The sequence below is a fragment of the Dasypus novemcinctus genome, chromosome X (genome assembly GCF_030445035.2).
Source record: "Dasypus novemcinctus isolate mDasNov1 chromosome X, mDasNov1.1.hap2, whole genome shotgun sequence".
Taxonomy (NCBI): domain Eukaryota; kingdom Metazoa; phylum Chordata; class Mammalia; order Cingulata; family Dasypodidae; genus Dasypus; species Dasypus novemcinctus.
The window spans coordinates 94,511,019-94,525,002 of record NC_080704.1 but is presented as its reverse complement, the minus strand read 5'-3'; the positions used below and the strand labels follow the sequence as shown (position 1 = coordinate 94,525,002).

At 38.3% G+C, this 13,984-nt stretch overlaps 1 pseudogene; it reads right to left on the bottom strand.

Moving 5' to 3' along the window:
• Nucleotides 1-13,984, bottom strand: part of LOC101416429 (THUMP domain-containing protein 1 pseudogene) — a 98,695-nt pseudogene that overhangs the window by 21,549 nt on the left and 63,162 nt on the right.

Below are 13,984 nucleotides of genomic sequence, written 5' to 3'. Positions count from 1 at the left end.
TGTTTAAATGGTAGATACTATTGTTCTATTATTACAATTAATAAAATGCTATACAAAAGTATCCTCTGAGTTGGTGGAAGCATGATGATCACATACAAGGTTTATATTTCTCACAATTAAAACTTGCAACTTAAAAAGACAACAGCAACAAAAACAAAAAGACAACAGAACATTTCTAATTATGGGCAGTTTACTCACTCACATTTTCCAAATTGCACAGTGTCCATTTTTTCACAAACACATGAAAACCCTATGTATAAAAAGTGGGAAAGGAGGCAGGGCAAGATGGTGGCTGAGTGAGCATACCTGATAATATCTCCTGTGAAGAAGTGGCTGGGCAGCATTGGAGGTTCTTCAGGACCAGGCTAATTCAGGATTTTTACAGGGCAGGAGGTGTCTGGACATCGATTTGGTGGAAAGGTGCTGCAGGGAACACCTCACATTTGCTGGGTTACCTCATCCTCCACTGACTCATTTCTGTGTGAATTGATTTTGGCTACCTACACTATCCCCTTTCCCCTACATCTTGATATCCTCCATCATCTACTGTCTCTCCTACATTCCACCTTCCTTTCTTTCATCCACAAAGTGTCTAACTCTTAATTTCTAATACCTTTGTTTTGTTTTCTGTCTGTTATCCACTATTGAAACTATTGCCTTTCTTTTCTCTTTCCCTCTCTCATGAAAATACTAGCTTTTTAATTCATACGATATTCCTCCCATATTCAGTTGACTACCTGATTATAGGAACTATACCTACTGCTATAACTCTACACAACTTACATGAATCTAATATGAATCCTCCCAGATCTCATATTGTTGCTCTGTTAACATATATCACCAATACTACTTTACGCTTTTTCCTTGCTTACACAATTGCCTTTCCCTGGCCCTAATACTTTCCTTTAAAGTGAACTCAACCAGCAATAAGAGATTAGAATAAGAAGAACAAAGTGACAAAGAGAAGATATAACACTTAAGCAAAAACAACAGCTAATTAATCCCCAAGACTAGACAAAGAAGCTAAGGAACTGATTAAACCTGTCAGGATAAAATGATGACCAGACAGCAACAAAAATCTACAAACCAAACCAGTAATCAGGAAAACATGGCTGAATCCAATGAACAAACTAAAAATCAGGAAGGGGAACAGAACTTCGCACAAGTAATTAAAGATCTCAGAACATTTATCACTGACAAATTTAATGAAGTAAAGGAAGAGGTTAACAACATGAAGACAACACTTGGAGGGGAAATTGCAGACATACGCAAAAGATAACAGATATGATGGGAATGAACACCACAGTTCAAGAAATCAAAAATACACTTGCAGCAAATATCAGCAGACTAGAAAAGGCAGAGCAGAGAATTACTGATGTGGAAGACAGTACATTGGAAATCAAACAGATAGTAGAATTGGTCGATAAAAAGATAGAAAAACATCCAGCTAGGACTTAGGGACCTGAATGATAATGCAAAATGCTCAAACATACATATTATAGGCATGGCAGAAGGAGAACAGAAGGGAAACGGGTCAGAAGGAGTGTTGCAGGAAATAATGGCTGAAAACTTAAAAATCTACTGAAACAGACAAATGTACATATCCAAGAAGAACAGCGCACCCCAATCATCACAAACCCCAACAGGCCTGCCCCAAGACAAATACTTGTCAAATTATCCAACGCTCAAGACAAAGAAGAAATTCTAAAAGCAGCAAGAGAAAAGAAAACCATCACATACAAGGGAGGCTCCATAAGATTAAGTGCTGATTTCTCATCTGAAACCATGGAGGCAAGAAGGCAGTGGTATGATATAGTCAAGGTACTAAAGGAAAAAAATTTCCCACCAAGAATACTCTATTCAGCTAAACTAGCATTCAAAAATGATGGAGAGTTCAAAATATTCACAGAAAAACAGAAGCTGAAAGAGTATGCCAACAAGAAACCTCCCCTTCAAGAAATTGTAAACGGAGTTCTGCAGGAAGAAAGGAAAAAACAGGACAGGCAGAGTTGGATGAGGGTGTAAGAGCAACAAAAAAGACAAAAACAAAAGGGAAAAAAAGGAAACAAAATATGAAAACACAAGTCCAATCAAAATATGGCTAACACAAATAATTCCTTGAAAGTAATAACACTGAATGTCAATGGATTAAACTCACCTATCAAAAGATTCAGACTGGGACATTGGATAAGGAAATATGACCCATCTATATGCTGTCTACAAGAGACACATCTTAGATCCAGAGACTCATGGAGGTTGAAAGTGACTGGTTAGAAAACAATCATATAAGCAAACAATAACCAAAAAAAGGCAGGAGTAGCAATATTAATATCAGACAAAATAGACTTTAAATGTGAAACAATTGTGAGAGACAAAGAAGGTTACTACATTTTAGTGAAAGGGACAATCTTTCAAGAAAATCAAACAATCATAAATATTTATGCTCCTAACAAGGGTGCCTCTAAATACATGAGGCAAATGCTGGAAAAACTAAGTGAAAGAATAGATGCATCTACAATTATAGTGGTGGATTTTAATACACCACTATCAACTCTGGACGGAATATCTCAAAAGAGAATCACTAAAGAAACAAAACATTTGAACAGTATATTAGAGGAGCTAGATCTAATAGACATATATAGATCATTACACCCAAACACAGCAGGATATACATTTTTATCAAGCATTCATGGATCATTCTCCAAGATAGACCATATGCTAGGCCACAAAGAAAGGCTTAATGAATTCAGAAAGATCGAAATCATACAAAATAATATCTCTGACCACAATGGAATGAAGCTGGAAATTTGCAAGAGTCAGAGGCCCAGATTTCACACCATGATTTGGAAATTAAACAGCACACTCTTAGAAATACAGTGGGTCAAAGAGGAAATTTCAAAAGAAATCAATGACTACCTTGAAACAAATGATAATGATAACACAACATACCAAAATTTATGGGATGCAGCAAAAGTAGTACTGACAGGGAAATTTATAGCCCATACATTCATATATCAAAAATGAAGAAAGAGCAAAAATTGAAGAACTAACTGCATATTTGGAGGAATTAGAGAAAAAACGACAAAGTAATCCAACAAGAAGAAGAAGGAAGGAAAAAAACAAAGATAAGATCAGAACTAAATGAAATAGAAAATAAGAAAGCACTAGAAAACATAAACAAGACCAAGAGCTGGTTTTTTGAGATCAAAATTGACAAACCTTTAGCAAGACTAACAAAGAAAAAAAGAGAGAAGATGCAAATACACAAAATAAGAAATGAGAAAGGAGATATCACCACTGACCCCACAGAAATAAAGACTATCATAAAAGGGTACTTTGAAAACTATATTCCAACAAAAATGACAATTCAGAGGAAGTGGATAAATTCCTAGAAACACATAACCAGCCCATATTGACGAAAGAAGAAATTGATGATCTCAACAACCCAATCACAAGTAAAGAAGGAGAATCCGTCATTAAAAACCTACAAACTAATAAGAGCCCAGGGCCAGATGGCTTCAAGGATGAATTCTACAAAACATTCCAGAAAGAAATAACACCAATCCTGCTGAAACTATTCTAAAAAATTGAAACAGAAGGAACATTGCCTAACTCCTTCTATGACGCCAACATTACCCTAGTACCAAAGCCAAACAAAGACACCACAAGAAAGGAAAATTACAGGCAAATTTCTCTAATGAACCTAGACACAAAAATACTTAACAAAATACTTCCTAATTGTATTCAACAACACATTAAATGAATTATACACCACGACCAAGTGGGATTCATTCCAGGTATGCAAGGTTGGTTCAACATGAGAAAATCAATCAATATATATACCATATAAACAGATTGAAGGAAAAAAATCACATGATTCTATCTATAGATGCAGAAAAAGCATTTGACAAAATACAGCACAATTTCTTGAAAAAAGACTCCGAAAGATCGGAATACAAGGAAATTTTTGGAACATGATAAAGAGTATATATGAAAAACCTACAGTCAACATTGTTTACAATGGAGAAATCCTAAAATCCTTCCCTTTAAAGTCAGGAACAAGACAAGGATGCCCACTGTCTCCCCTTCTATTTAACATTGTCTTAGAAGTACTTGTTCGAGCACTGAGGCAAGAACCAGATACAAAAGGCATTCAAATTGGAAAGGAAGATGTCAAAATTTCATTATTTGCAGATGGCTTGATCCTATACATAGAAAACCCTGAGAGGTCTACAATAAAGCTTCTAGAACTCATAAATGAGTTTAGTAAAGTCGCAGGTTATAAGATCAATGCACAAAAATCAGTAGCATTTCTGTACATCAATAATGAGCAAGATCAAGAGGAAATTAAAAAACAAATACTATTTACAATAGTAAATAAAAAATCAAATATTTAGGAATAAATTTAACTAAAGATCTAAAAAACTTATACACTGAGACCTATATAGGACTGTTTAAGGAAATCAAAGAAGACCTAAATAAATGGAAGAATATTCCTTGTTCATGGATTGGAAGACTAAATATTATTAAGATGTCTATCCTACCAAAACTGACCTACACATTCAATGCAATCCCAATAAAAATCAACACAGCCTTCTTTAAGGAACTAGAAAAACTAACTATGAAATTTATTTGGAAAGGAAAGAGGCCCCAAATAGCCAAAGACATATTGAAAAAGAAAAACGAAATTGGAGGAATCACACTACCTGACTTCAAAACATACTACAAAGCTACAGTAGTGAAAACAGCATGGTATTGACAAAAGAGAGACACACAGACCAATGGAATCGAATTGAAATCTCTGATATAGAACCTCATATATATAGCCATATAATATTCGATAAAGCCACCAAACCCTGTCAACTGGGAGAGAATGGCCTATTCAACAAATGGTGCCTGGAGAACTGGATATCCATATGTAGAAGAATGAAAGAGGATTACCATCTCACACCTTATACAAAGATCAACTCAAGATGGATCAAAGACCTAAATATAAGAGCCAAGACCATAAAGACCTTGGAAAGTAGTGTAGGGAAACATTTACAGACTTGTAATAGCAAATGGCTTCATGAATATCACACCAAAAGCACGAACAGCAAAAGAACAAATAGATAAATCGGACTTCTTCAAAATTAAAGGCTTCTGCACCTCAAAGGAGTTTGTGAAGAAAGTAAAAAGGGAACCCACACAATGGGAGAAAATATTTGGCAAACATATATCTGATAATAGGCTTATAACTTGCATATATAAAGAATTCCTATATCTTGAAAATAAAAAGATAAATAACCCATTGACAAAATGGGAAAAAGATTTAAACAGACACTTCTCCAAAGAAGAAAAACAAATGGCTAAAAAGCACATGAAAAAATGCTCCAAATCTTTAGCTATCAGGCAAATGCAAATCAAAACTACAATGAGATACCATCTTACTCCCATAAGATTGGCAGCTATGAAAAAAACAGAAGAATACAAATGCTGGAGAGGATGTGAAGAAATGGGAACACTCACCCACTGCTTGTGGGGATGCAGAAGGATCCAACCATTCTGGAGGACAGTTTGGCAGTTTCTCAAAAATCTAACCATAGATTTTCCATATGACCCAGCAATTCCATTGCTGGGTATATAACCAGCAGAACTGAAACAAGGACACAAACTGATATATTCAGACCCATGTTCATAGCAACATTGTTCACAGCAGCATTGTTCACTATTGCCAAAAGTTGGAATCAACCCAAATGCCCATCAACAGATGAGTGGATCAATAAAATGTGGTATATACATAGAATGGAATACTACTCGGCTTTAAGAACAAATACACTACAAACACACGTGATAACATGGATGAATCTTGAGAACCTTATGTTGAGTGAAGCAACCCAGGCAATGAAGGACAAATACTACGTGACCTCAGTGATATGAAATAAACAAGCTGCCTCAGAGAGCTAGAGACTGGAAGATAGGCTTACAGGAAATCCGGGGGTGGAGGAAGGATGCAAGCTGACGTCTCCAGGGGTGGAATCTATGATGAACTTGTCGTAAGTATGAGCACAAAGAAGAGATAAAATGGGGGCAAGGAGTTGCCTTTGGGTAGGGCTTTCCCAGTTTGAGGGGGGCTGGGGAGGGGCGGATGGGTAATATTGCCCAAAAAATTGGGGGGAGGGAGGGACAACATACGAACCTAGGAGAGTGTCAGGTGTTGGTTCAGAGTAAAATGCTGAGAAAACCGTATCAAAATATAATTAGGAGGGTTACCTGCTTAGGATGCTCGTAGTGGATGTTCTGACGTGCGACAGACTCCTTGGGAATGTCTGAATGCCCATTTTGCCAGGGTGGTTGTATCATTGGTTGGAGACCCAAGTAGTGAGAGTGGGGGTAGACCCACATCCTGGGGAGGACTAATGCCATCAAATAGAGGGAATTGTATCCCTCAACAGAAAAGGTGACTCCCAGGGCATTATGGCAGTTGAGCAAGTCAGGCCCTCAACACTGTTGCAAGTATCTCTGGACATGGCTCCTCGGAAAATGGAGGTTGGCTGTTGCTGTGGGCTGCAAGGGGAGGGAGAAATGGATGTTGAATGGATGGAACCAAGGTAAATGTGGGGGTAAGAGAGGAGTTTCGTGAGAGTACACAAGGATGGATATAAAACATGTAATATTACACCAAAAACATGTAGGGGACGACAGACTAAAAATGTAAACCATAATGTAAAACATAGGATAACTAAAAATTTAGAAAACTGTATATCCTAAAGTATGGACCACAATGTAAGCACAGATGTCACCTTGTTTGAAAGCTATTGTCTCAGAGTCTGTATACCAGTTTAAGTAAATATGATATGAATAAGTTATAAGAATATCACTGTGGAAGGGAAAAGATTTTATGGTGGATGTGTGGGAGTACTGTATATTGTATATATGAATTACTGTGATCTAAGGCTTTTGTAAAGAGAAGCTCAATAATTAGGAAAAAAGATAAGAAAAAGATAGGATGTAGAATTTTTCCAAATCAATACGTATTCTATATCTAACCTTTAAACCCATCGCTATATTCCATTTTACTAGTCAGGGATCCTGACATTATATTGGGCTTCACTTTTCAGGAAGTTTTGGGTTGCAGAGTGGTTCAACAATGGCAGCCGAGGAATACTGGAATGGGATAATATTGACAGGCGATATATGGTTGACAGGGAGTTATACAGGGCATATGTGCAGGGTGCATGGTAATGTTTGGATATACTCATAATAGCAACAATTAAAAAAACAGCTGTGGGGGTCCTGGGTTCCTGGCCGTGGGTGCTCTGTCATGGTCCCTAGGGGAGCAGCGGCAGTCCCCCAGGTGCAACCGTAAGGACCAGGAAGGAATGAGGGACCAACCGTGAGCCCCTGATACTAATGACTATGCTTGTGAGCCTATAGGCCTGAAATAAGAACAAGCCCTAGAGCAGCACTGTGCCTAGGAGTTTCCGCCTGACAGCCTTCATGTTACTCAAATGTGGCCAGTCTCGAAGCCAAACTCAGCATGTAAATGCAATGCATTCCCCCCAGCGTGGGACATGACACCCCGGGATGAGCCTCCCTGGCACCGAGGGATCACTACCAAGTAGCAGCTGATGATGCAACTAGAAAATCACCTTTAATTAAAGGTTCAACGCGGACCAGCAGAATAGCCCTGTCTACATATAATAACAGGAGTTTAAAATGCTGTTTGACCTAATATAAGGGGGAAATGGAAAGGAGAAATGGGTTTATATGGCTATGAGTCTCTAAAAAAGAGTCTGGAGGTTGTCAGAAGGATTGGCCTTATGCACACCTGAGCAGAGTCTCAGAGACAGATAAAGTAGATACAACCCCAGGTATTGGTTCTTTTGAAGGCTAAAGAGACCCACAGGTTCTATGGTCATGGCAGATGGGGTTCACTGCCATGTCAGTTGGCCCTTCTTTGTAGCTGGTGTTTCTGCGTGATGGAGCTGGACTCAGATGGGATCTCTTTTCACAAGACTTTCATATTACTTTACTGGAATTGTAATTGGTGCTGGGGTTTAAGATATACCTAGGGGATTTGAATCTCTGGACTGACAATATGATAGCCAGGCCTTGAACCTCAACAGGCTTCAACTCCTACACTCTGATTTATTGGACTTACCCCTTTCAGCTAACATGGAGTTGAAGAATGTCAACCACCACACCATGGAGCCTAGAGTGCCTACAACTGAAAACAGGAGGATTGCATCCAGTATCCATGTGGAATCTAAGCTCCCTCTTGACATAGATGTGCAATGGACACAACCAATCCAAGGTTCACAGAGAAAATGTGACATTGGTGTGGGAAAAGTGGCCATGGTGGCTGCTCTGTGCGGGGAATGGGAGGAAGACATGAGATGTGGAGGCGTTTTTGGGACTTGGAGTTGTCCTGGGTGGTGCTGCAGGGACAATTACCGGACATTGTAGATCTGCCCAAGGCCCACTGGATGGAACGTGGGATAGTATGGGCTATGATGTGGACCATTGAACATGAGGGGCAGCGAAGCCCCGAGATGTACCTACCAAATGCAATGGATGTGTCATTATGATGGGAGAGAGTGTTGCTGTGTGGGGAGTGATGGGGTGGGGTCGGTGGGTTTGAATGGGACCTCATATTTTTTTAATGTAATATTTTTAAAAAATGAATAAAAAAAAAGCAGGGTGAATTGGCATTTGCATTTTTGAAGGTGCTAAGTATTTGGTAAAATAGCCTATACATTAGATTATATAAAAATGTTAACTTAACATGAAAGAATAGATAAGTAATAGTTCTTTTGTTAGCAGAAAAGGAGTTTCTTACTATTACAGGAATAGAGATTAATAATATAGGCTTGCTTTGTTGTGTCTCACATGTTTTCTTTTTTCTTATTCTCGTGTCTCTTGTTGTGTCAGCTTGCTGTGCCTGCCCATAGCCCCAACTTGCTGTCTTCTTTAGGAGGCATCAGAAACTGAATAAGGTGCCTTCCATGTGGTAGGTGAGAGATCAATTGGTTAAGCCACATCTGCTTCCCCAAAGTAAGATTGAGAATAGAGGTCTCACCAGAAGCTATGGAAGCCAGAAGACTTTCAAGAATTCTATACCCAAAGAAAACATCTTTTAAAAATAAAGGTAAAGTAAGGGCATTTTTCAGACCTACAAAAGCTGAATTTATTGCCAGTGGCTCTGCATTAGAAGAAATGTTACAGCAGGGGTTCTTAACAAGGGGATGGTGAACTTGAAATGAAATTTTTAAAAAAACAACATTATTCTTGTAGGGATGTGTTGGTGTGGGTGTGATTTATTTATTGAATAATTCACAGTATAGTGTGGACTTAGTAGGGTCTCCATGGTTTTCACCCAACTGGCAAAAGGATCTGTGTCAAAAGAAGGTTAAGAACCCCTGTGTTAAAGGAAGTTCTTCTGGCAGAAGAAGTAAAATATGAAATGGAAACTGGATCTACACCAAGAAATGAAGAGTGGAAAATCACTATATATATATATAGATATAAGTTTTGCTTATTTTTAAACACATTAAAAGATAAATAGCTATCTAAAGCAAAAATAGTATTAATATATTGAGGGATTTGTAACATTTGTAGAAGTAGAATATATGACAAGCCAGCACAATAAGTAGAAGGGAACTGAATGTGTACTATTGTGTCTTACACTATATATGGAATAATACAATGTTATATGAAGGAAAACTGTAAAATATTAAGACATATAAGGTAAAGCCTATATCAATTACACACACAAACAAATATACATATATATATAACGAGGGAAAGAGAGAGAGAAATGGAGAGACAGAGAGGGAAGGAAAGGAAAGGTAACTAATAGGCCAACAGTGGAGATAATATATAATAATAAAATTTATTAATCCTAAAAAGGTCAAGACAATAGGGACAAAGGAAAAAAGGAGGATGAGAGAAATTTTTAAAAGAGCAATATGGTAGATTAAATTCAAGCACATCAATAATCAAATTAAATGTAAATGGCCCAGGGGGTTTCTACTTTTGAAATGGTAGCATAAGCATGGGACATGTCTCCCAGGGATGAGCCTCCCTGGTGCTGAAGAATTATTACCAAGCACTAACTGATGAAGCAACTAGAAAAATATTTTGAATAAAAGGGGGAAATGGTAAAGACAAATGTGTTTATATGGCTAAGAGTCTTCAAAAAAGTGTCAGGAGGTCATCAGAGGATTCATGCTTGTGAACAACAGAAGGATCCTAGAGAGCCAAAGGACATAAAACCCCAGGTAGTGGTGTTCCTGAGGGCTATGAAAGCACACATGGCAGTTGGCTCTGGAATTCAGTGTTTTGTCAGTGGGCCCCACTTTGTAATTTGTGTTCTTGAATGTGATGGAGTTGGACTCAGATATGACCTTTCTACACATGCATCTTCTGTCGCTTTTACTGAATATGTGGCAGAGTGATATATAGTGAGAATGACTTAACCCACTTTTGCTGGCTTTGAAGATGAAGGAAGGGGGCCACAAACAAAATAATGTGGATGGCCTCCATAAGCTAGAAAAGATAAGGAAATGTATTCTCCCCTAGAACCTCAAGAAAAGAATGCAGCACTTCCAACACCTTAATTTTAACCCAGTGAGATTGTGTCTGATATCTTATGTGTAGAATTGTAAGATAATAAATCCATGTTGTTGAAAGCCACTAAATTTGTAGTAATTTGCTACAGCAGTAATAGAAAGCTAATACAGAATGAAAAGATGAGCCACAGATTGGGAGAAAATATTTGCAAAATGCATACCTGATAAAGGATGGGAATCCAGGACATATAAAGAATTCGAAAAACTCAAAAATAAGAAAACAAATGACATAACAAAAATGGGCCAAACATTTTAACAGATACTTCATCAAAGATGTATGGATAGTAAACAAGCAAATGAAAAGGTTCTCAACATAATTAGTCACAGAAAAACACAAATTAAAATCTGAAATTAAATTCTGAAATGTGATACCTCTACATACCAATTAGAATGACAAATATATAAGATGTTAAAATTTGTTAGTAATTATGGAAATGTACCTTCAAACAAAGAGGCCTAGGACCTGGTTATAGGAATCCCATCACTACAGGTGTGTAAATAAGGTCATTTACTAGGAGGCTCAGGAAACATTTCATTTTTGAGGGACTTCAAGGGGAATGGAATTCATTCAAATCTATAGGTACTGCAGGTGAAATCTGGTGGTGAGATCTTGGCTTGACTTCTTAGCCTGGAAAGGCTTTTAAAAGTCCAATTTGAGATTCCTTATAAAAACTGCCAAAAAATCAAACCTAAAAAGGTCTGTATGATAAAGTTATCATTCTTTTTTTTTTATTGACTTTGTAATAATATTACATCAAAAATATATATGTGAGGTCCCATTCAACCCCACTCCCCCACCCCCCCCCTCTCCCCCCCAAAACACTCGTTCCCATCATCATGACACATCCATTGGATTTGGTAAGTACATCTTTGGGCACCTCTGCACCTCATAGTCAATGGTCCACATCATGGCCCATACTCTCCTCCATTCCATCCAGTGGGCCCTGTGAGGATTTACAATGTCCGGTGATTGCCTCTGAAGTACCATCCAGGGCAGCTCCATGTCCCAAAGACACCTCCACCTCTCATCTCTTCCTGCCTTTCCCCATACCCATCGTCCACCATGTCCACTTTTCTCAATCCAATACCACTTCTTCTATGTGGACATTGGATTGGTTGTGTCCATTGCACCTCTATGTCAAGAGGAGGCTCAAATTCCACATGGATGCTGGATGCAATCCTCCCATTTTCAGTTGTAATCACTCTAGGCTCCATGGTGTGGTGATTGTCCTTCTTCAACTCCATCTTAGCTGAGTGTGGTAAGTCCAATAAATCAGATTGTAGGTGCTGGAGTCTGTTGAGGCTCAGGACCTGGCTATCACATTGTCAGTCCAGAGATTCAAATCCCCTAAATATATCTTAAATCCCAACGTTTAAAGTTATCATTCTTGTTACACCTATGTAAATATCCAAGCCAAGTCTATTAAAACCAGTCTTCTTTTATAATCAAGAATAATCTTTCCTTAGCGTTATCTTTGATCAAAAGGGTGGCTTTAGAGAGAAATACTGTTTCCATAGAACATTACAGCATATTTCAGTGAGATGTAAGATTCAGATCCTGTTTGTTGCTTTTGACCTATTTTGTACCCTCTTTGTAAACTATAGCCAACTGCATGGTTTGTTACTACACACTTTGAAAGTTTTTGTGGATGCCAGAAAAGATTAGGTCCTAAGAGCTAACTCATTCCTGAGCACGTAAACCAATAATTGGTCAGAATTCCTGATTAAATCACCTCCATTTTTGCTCTTGATTAGATTGACCCAGGGTGTGTCTTAGTCCTTTTTCTGGTGTTCTTTATAAATGGAGAACTAAAAAGCTGCAGAAACACAGAAAAATTGGCAGACACAGAAAAACCCCAAGATGCTGAAAGATAGGTCCTGGGAGCCAAAATCAGGAATCAGTGAAGTACAAAGGCAGTGAAAGAGACCCCAAAGAAGCTGAAAGAGATGAGGCCCAAAAGAAAGGCTGAGCTCAGGGAAGAAGTAAGCCTGGAGGAGACTGCAGAGCTGCCATTATGTCCTGCCATGTGCTTGATTACCCACAGCTGAGTGTGAAGAGAAAGCATCTTCAGATGACACTGCCATGTATCTGATTCCCCACAGCTGCAACTAGGTGACACAGCATCTCTCCATGATGATGCTTTGATGTGGAAACTTCCTCAGCCTCAGAACTGTAAATTTTTAACCTAAGAAATTTCCATTTTAAAAGCCAATCCGTTTCTGCTCCTAGCAGCTTTTATCAGGCTAAAACAGTTATGTACATGTAAATTGGACTGGATCCTGTTACCTTGCACACATTGTCAACCTTACTAATTTTTTTTTTATTCTTGCAGTTTCATTCAGCATCTGGCTACAACTCTCCAAATTAATGTTTTCAATTTCCCTCCCACCTTTCTGACTCATTGTCATAGAAAACTAAAATCTGACTGCCCAAATCCTCAATGAGATGCTAGGTTTCCTGTAACCAGCCTTTCCCCCAGGATCTAAAGAAACACTGTGAGCTAAAACCTGACAACTTGATATATATCTCAAAGGAATGACTCATCACTGAAGCAGATATTGCATGGGTTGGATTTCTCTCTGGACAAGCCATTGCCTAAGTCAGTAAAGAAGTCTGGTAAAATGCTCAAGGCATATCTACCTTTATTTGAGAGATAACCACTATTGAAAACATCAGCAAGAGCATCTACAGCTTACCTTCAAGAAATTCAATGAGCAGTGCTATATAATGGGAAGATTTTCATCCACCAACCTCTTAGACACTAATACAACATTTTATGTTAATGTTTCTCTTTTCCTTTTGGATGCCTCTCTTTCAAAATGCCTCACTCTAAAACTGATTGTTCCTACCATATCAAGTCTTCCATATTTCTATTTTCGTAGACCTTATTTTACCCACTCAGATCTATGATACCTGTGTTGTTCAGTACAAACAAGTATCACTTGTCTTGAACAAAAGGAGGGAATTGCCAGGATGGCCTTAACTTCCCTTTAGCATTGGATAGGGCTTCTCCAAGACATCTGGTCCCTGATATCCATCTCACACAGGCACTTACACTATCCAGACACCTGAGAGGCTCTTAACTAAGTAGTTCTTTATCTTCTCCTTCCTCTCTTCCTTATAAGACTCTAGGCACCCTAATTACTGGAAAGCAATGAGAAAACATCCAGAACCAAGTGGTCCTAATTTCAATCTCAGGAATTTACTCACCCATCTCAGTGATCAACTCATCCTAACGTTTTCCAATTCACTCCCAGCACTTAAAAAGCATACTGTCCAAATAGACACAGAGAACAAACAACCAGAGTGGGGGGGGGGAGGGGAGAGAAACAAATAAATAATTAAATCTTAAAAAAAAAAGAAAAGCATG